The 6,660-nt window shown below is 44.3% G+C and overlaps 1 protein-coding gene across 1 annotated transcript in view; it reads left to right on the top strand.

The window, feature by feature from the left end:
- Positions 1-274: 274 nt before the first annotated feature.
- LOC310791853 (monocarboxylate transporter 2) overlaps positions 275-6,660 on the top strand; it is a 56,491-nt gene continuing 50,105 nt past the window's right edge. The window contains exon 1 of the mRNA XM_083653524.1: positions 275-375. The gene's annotated coding sequence lies outside the window, so the exon portion shown is untranslated. The remainder of the gene's footprint in view (positions 376-6,660) is intronic.

The raw sequence follows: 6,660 nt of genomic DNA, 5'->3' as shown, positions 1-6,660 counted from the left end.
TATATATATATATATATATATACATATATTGCTGGCCTCCAGAAAGCTTTCCCTACACAGTATGTGCGGCCCTGGTAACGCCTACACTTACTGGCAGTGGCCCGGTGTGAAACACTAGCCTGTGCGCGTGCGTGCTCGTGTGCGCGCGCGTGCGTGCGTGTGGATGCAGCGCCGCCCCTCCCGTCTCCACGTCAAACAAGCAGCACGCTCGCGCACAGGACATTCAATTCAAACACACACAGAAGCTCTGTCAGAGGCTCGAGCTTCATTCAGACGGAGAGAGACGTACGCTTCAAGGTCACCGCTTCGCGCACACACACAGACACACACACACACACACACAGCGGAGATCCAGGCACTGGGCAGTCAGGCACGGTAAGACCACACTTCATTCCGATGGTTTGAACGGGACTTTAACTGGCTGACAGCGTCCAGAGACGAGGCGCGCGCCCCGCCACCGCCACTGATCTGCAGGATTAGTTCAAGAGAGCTTCGGCTTTTTTCGGAAAGCGAGGCGCGTGCACGCTGCGATAGACATGATAAAAGGTTTATTTATGGATGAGAGGAGAGGAGAGGAGATCCTGCAGGGTGGCTGTGTGAGGTGAGCTGCTGACTGCCATGATGCCCCAAGCGTTCATGATGCTTCATGTGGGAGAGAGAGAGAGAGAGAGAGAGAGAGAGAGAGAGAGAGAGAGAGAGAGAGAGAGAGAGAGAGAGAGAGAGAGAGAGAGAGAGAGAGAGAGAGAGAGAGAGGGGGGGGGGGGAGAGGGAGAGACAGAGACAGAGTAATTTAAACAAAAAAGTTTTCTCTTGTTTCAGCTTTCTGATGTCTTTAGCCTTCTATGACAGACTATGTTTACCGTTTTAGAGACCAAACGATTAATCGATTAGTCTAAAATCATTGACAGATTAATCAGTAATGAATAATCATTTGTTGCAGCTCTGTACTCAGCATTGGTACTGTATGTCCCACATTGTCCCACACAATACTCTGTCCCACATTTGGTTTGCTGCGGTCTGCTCATCCTGCATGTAATCAGTCTGTCTGCACGCGGGGCAGCATCATCAGCTGACTGGCTACTAGCTGGCTGCTGTGACATCATCAGCAGACTGTGTTGTTGTATGTGTGTCTGTGTGGGTTATGATGCTTTATTTTCCAGCTCCACTGTTTACTCATCATGTCCTATAGGGGAACTGTTTATGTCTTGGGAAGTTTGCTGAAAGAACCATCACATTATTTATGAAGTCGGCTAGTTACTATATAGACCGGAGGTTTCCAAGGTGGGAGGCGGGCCTCAAAACAGTTTCAGGGGAGGCTCAGTGAATGCAAGTGAAAGAAATATGACATTTAGTTATCAAAAGGAGATCACATAGAAGAGCCTAAATGTGTGTGATTTGGTTAAAGAGATAGCTCAGAGATATTATGTAGTTTTTGGGGAATTTTACCGTTTTTCCCACTTTAGCAGACTCAGAAACTACTAAATGCCTTCAGACAGACATTTTTCATTCTGAAGTATGTGTCAAACAGCAATATTTTGTCTCAATTGTTGTTGAGTGTCTATGGGATCAAAGAACATAATCACGATCACATAGGCATCCAGGAATTTAGCAAAACTACGGTAGTGAACTTGATCTTTGCTTTGCTTTGTCCACAAACTTTGTCTGAGGGGACGCCCACATGTCTCAGACTTTGAAAAGCCCGACAATGTCAGCAGTTAGGTGAATCAATAAGATATTCAACGTTTAGCAAGAACTGCAAAACTATAAACAATTGCTGATTTTCTAATAGAACTACGAGGCTACGTAAGTTAATGGCTCTGTCTTGGAAACAGCCAAAGAAATACCAACTACTCCCTATTTTCCTATAAAATTAGTACATAATTGTATACTGAGAAGAAAAAACTTTCTATAAAGATTATTCTGGAATTTGCGGACCCGTACCCGGTTTTCCTCAGATACCGCTTTCAGACAGACACGGTTCTGGTTCTGGTTCTGGCTCCGTTCTGGAGTCTCGGAACCTTGGTGCTTTCTGGCGAACCAGCCCGCGTACACACCAGTTTAAGCGGAACCAAAGTGGGAGGACATTATTCTGTAGTCCTTTTTTTAGTTTATTAATTATTTGGTCTGGCGTTCGAGTGAACCCAGCCTTGGCCATCTCTCCCGCAAGTTCGGCATACAACTTGCTCTTTCTTGTACTGCTTTCTAGCTTTTCTTGAAATTCGTCTTCACAGCCTAGACTTAGACACGGCCACTGATGATGTCACGGTTCACAAGGAAAAAACTTTTTTTTTTTTTGGTTCCGCTGAGAACCAACTTTTCAGGTTCCGAACCAATTATCTTTTCAGTCTGAACGTGCCGGCCGGTTCAAATTTGGGTTCAGAAACCAGTGAAGAGTTTTCGCTGAGCAGGTCCGACACGAGCTGAGGCGGTCTCTCACTCCTCGGGTCCCATTCTGCTGCTCTCCCCTGTGCAGAGGTGTTACACTGACCACCTAAATGTGTGACCACATGGGGGCGCTTGTTGCTCGCTCTGATGATCCCAGACAAGAAGACTTTAGTCCAGGGGTGGGCAACTATTTTTCATGGGGGGGCCACATGAGAAACCCAGATTGTTGCCGGGGGCCGAACAAATATTGTCATGCCATAACCCATGGATGGGCAACTTTGATGATAGAGAGGGCCACAAAAAATGTCCTCGCTACCAGGTTTTGCTGAGGGCCGAACGGCGCCAGCGCGAAAAAATTAGGGCATTTGAAGCCAGGTTTAGAGGAATAACTCATTTTAAATTAACAGTTGGGATGTCATTATTCAGTCTTAACCACCAATATTTCATCCTTTTCTCACTCACTCCTATGTCACCTGCTCTCAGGGCTTGAAATTAACTTTTTTGACCACCTGCCAATATGGCTGCTAGATTTTAAAGTTACCAGCCAATTAGAATTTCCACTAGCCGAAATGTTTTTCTTGAAATAAACCAGAATATGAGTGGGTTAATTTAAACATAAGTATCAGTAAGTGGCCCGGGATTCTCAAAGCCTGTGTTGAGGGTCACAAACAAAAATGCAGTCTTGAAGCTAAATAAATCCAAAACCAATGAGTTAATTATTTAAATTTCTACTTCAATGTATCCTTTTAGTCATAAAGATTATTGAAAGATATTCCATATTCCAGACTGAAATGCTATAACAGAAGTGGAGTATTGGCCAGAATGACATGAACATTTTTACACTTATTCAGCGGGTATCTTGCATGTTGCGTTCAGGTGCACTGTAAAAAAAAAAAAAAAAATATATATATATATATATATATATATATATATATATATATATATATATATATATATATTTTTTTTTTTCAATTCCATCGCGGGCCACACAGATGGCACGGGCCGTATTTTGCCCATGTGTGCTTTAGTCCATATAAAGGTGAGAGGACGACAACCCGCCTGAAAACATTTGGTTAGTGGTGATGCACCTGGTAGCACGTGTTGCCTGTAGTTTAGTTTAGACTCTGTAGGATCTCTGCAAACTGTCAGCTTGTCATTGTCCACATGCCTTGTTGTTGGATAAGTGGTGGGCTCCCTGTAGGGCTGCACAATATATTGTTTCAGCATCGTCATCGTAATATGTGAATGCACAATAGTTACATCGCAGGACGTCACGTGCGATGCCAAGTGAGGCAAATTCCTTCAAACACGTCTTGCTACAACTTCTTTTGCTGTATGATACACATGGAAAACTCACATCATTCTCATTTTCCATGACTTAGAAGTTATTTTTCTTCCTAGAACTCTGTCTGATATAACATAATTTACTCAGATTTAAAGGTTTTGTTAAAGGTCCCAATTCGTGCAGCTGTAACCTCTTAAAAACGTGTGTCTCCGGTCCATAAAACATGATTCTGGATTAATTTGTCGAAAATATAGCAACCCCGTTTGTTCTGACGGAGTTGTCACTTCCTCATCTCGTCGCTTCCCAAGAATGGTCTGTTTCTATAATATATTCAGAACTAACAGTTCCCATTGGCCGCTGAGGGAGAGCCCGCCCCAGGCTCCCAGCGGCCAATCAGATTAGCGTCCGTGGACCAGCACGCTAGGTTGTGTCCACAACTAACGTTAGCAACGAGCTATCGCTAACTTAACGGTTGCTACGCTAAAGAGGACATCTCAAAATGCCTAGACTTATCGAATGCACCTCCGCAGTTGCTGGATCACGTACAGTTGGCGTCGCTCCAGCTAGAAGTGTTAATTTTGTGGCTATAGACAAAATGGTGCAGGTAGCTTGTGTGAGAGAGACCGCGCGCAGTATGCTTAAGGACCCGCGTGACGTAACATTAACTCGTCTGGGGGAACAGAGCGTTAGGGGGCGTGGCTTGAAGGAGACTGCAGGGGGAAGCTGGATAGGGACAAATCCAACTCTGGCAGTTCTGAGGCTGTGACCACTCATTACAGGGAGGGATGACAGCAGTGTATATGCATTTACAAGTAAAAACAGCTTTTGCACGGAATGGGACCTTTAAGAGTAGCGTATGTTACCTTTACAGCTTTCGCGGCTCTGAAACCGTACTTCGGAAGCCTATTTTTTGTAGATGCTAACAAGTTTTTTGTTTTTTTACTAAGGGTGCTTTCTCACTGGCGCCCCGGTACCGTTCCCGAGCACACTTGTCCCCAAATCGACCCCAGTTTCGGACCATTTGACTGTGAACGTTGTGTTCCGTTCCATTCTGCGCCCGGGGCGCGCAACGGGGAACTGTGACAGGATCCACTTGAAAAGGTGGTCTGGGGAGCGCTTTGGCGTGCCCGGGCACTGAACACTTGCGAGTGTGAAAGCCAACCGTTCCAAACCACAAACGGGCGACGATAAACTCCAGGCATAGTTGATGACACAAGTGCACTCTGTTCCGTTTCCGAGCGCCGAAGAAATGTTGTAATGTGAAAGCTGACCAGCGGGGGGAGAGAGGGGAGGGGGGGCAATTGTTCCCAGGTGCGGAATGGAACAGAACGAAAGCAATCGTTCCCAGTGAGAAAGCAGCCTAAGAGTCTATTTATTTCAGTACAGCAGCGAACATAATGTAAAGCACGGCTATCGGTGATGGTCTAAGCTATTTCCCGCTAATTATGGTAACTTTGTTCACTTAGCATCCTGCAACTCACTCTGGCTCACCAGAGCCGCTCGCTGCGGCTATAAAAACACACCTACATAATTCACCCGCGCAGGTTACCAAAAGGCAAGAGGCAAAAGCCAAGGCTTGATTGAGCTATTCAAGTCATTTGATGAAAATTCTTGTATTTTTTTTTTATCATCTCACAATATATATCTCACAAACAAAATACAGTATATGTCGGTTTTTCCCCCAATATGGTGCAGCCCTAGCTCCCTGCTCATGTGGGCAGGGCCATCAGCCCAGGCCTTCAGACTGGCTTCAGAGCGTTTTCAGCTGACCAAGCTATTGGTCTTCTTGTTCATCTGGTTTCATGTTTCTCACAGTCAACTTAAGGAATAGTTCACCCAAAAATGAACATTCTGTCATCTTCTCCTCCACCTCATGCCAAATGAAACACAGGTGAAATGTGTTAGTCCATATAACACACAGGGAGGTTGCCGACACAACTCCTATAACAGCCTTCTGCAAAACAACTGAAGTCAGTGGGGACCTTCTTTGGAGTTACAAAACAAAATGCACAATAATAAACCATCTATTATTGGATTTCTCTTTACCTGATTAACAAGTGGTCATGGAAACAGCATCCTTTATCAGATAAAGGCCGTTATCAGTTTATGAGAAAAGCGATAAACACACACAGGTTTCTGTTGAATCATCAGGTTTATTCATTGCAGTCAATTGTCCACTCACAGACTTTGAGGGGAGTTCCTGCTATTTACTAAGTGCATGTAAACACGGAAGTCAGATTATTGCCAGTTACCTGATTATTCTCAGTTATCTGTTTATTGTGTGCATGTAAATTAACACACTGACTCTATACACCATTATTTGTTGTAAATCAGTCGGCTGTAGTTCAGATTGTCGCTAAATGTTGGTGTAAAACTAACGTTACTCTCTGCCATCACACTGGACATCAACACTTGCGGGAGACTTCTCCCACTCCCACAAATATACAGTAATGTTATGTGTAACGTTAGCATAAACATTAACCACATTAAAGGGACAACTCACGCTAAAATCCAAAATGCATATTTTCCCCCTCACCTGCAGTGCTATTTATCCATCTATATCGTTTTGTGTTAGTTGCCTGAGTTTTGGAGATATCGGCCGCAGAGTTTCTGCCTTCTCTCCAGTACAATGGAACTGGATGACACTCAGCTTGTGCTGCTCAAAGTGCCAAAGAAATATATTTGAAAAACTCAACAGCATTGTCTCTTTACAGAAATCATGACCCCGTTGCTCAAGATAATCCACAGACCTTGTTATGAGCAGTTTCATGTAGGAACTATTTTCTTTTGACCAAACTACACCCGCTAGCTGCTAGCTAGTTCCTAATGAGACTCCATAGGAGCAGCTAGGGCAGCAGCAGCTAGTGGGAGTAGTTTGGTCAAAAGAAAATAGTTCCTACATGAAACTGCTCACAACAAAGTCTGTGCATTATCTTGAGTAACCGGGTCATGATTTATGGAAAGAGACATTGCTGTTGAGTTTTTCCAAA

This window comes from Poromitra crassiceps (assembly GCF_964638095.1).
Source record: "Poromitra crassiceps genome assembly, chromosome: 2".
Classification (NCBI taxonomy): domain Eukaryota; kingdom Metazoa; phylum Chordata; class Actinopteri; order Beryciformes; family Melamphaidae; genus Poromitra; species Poromitra crassiceps.
Note: the sequence above shows the minus strand (reverse complement) of the source record. Positions and strands in the feature narration are given on the sequence as shown.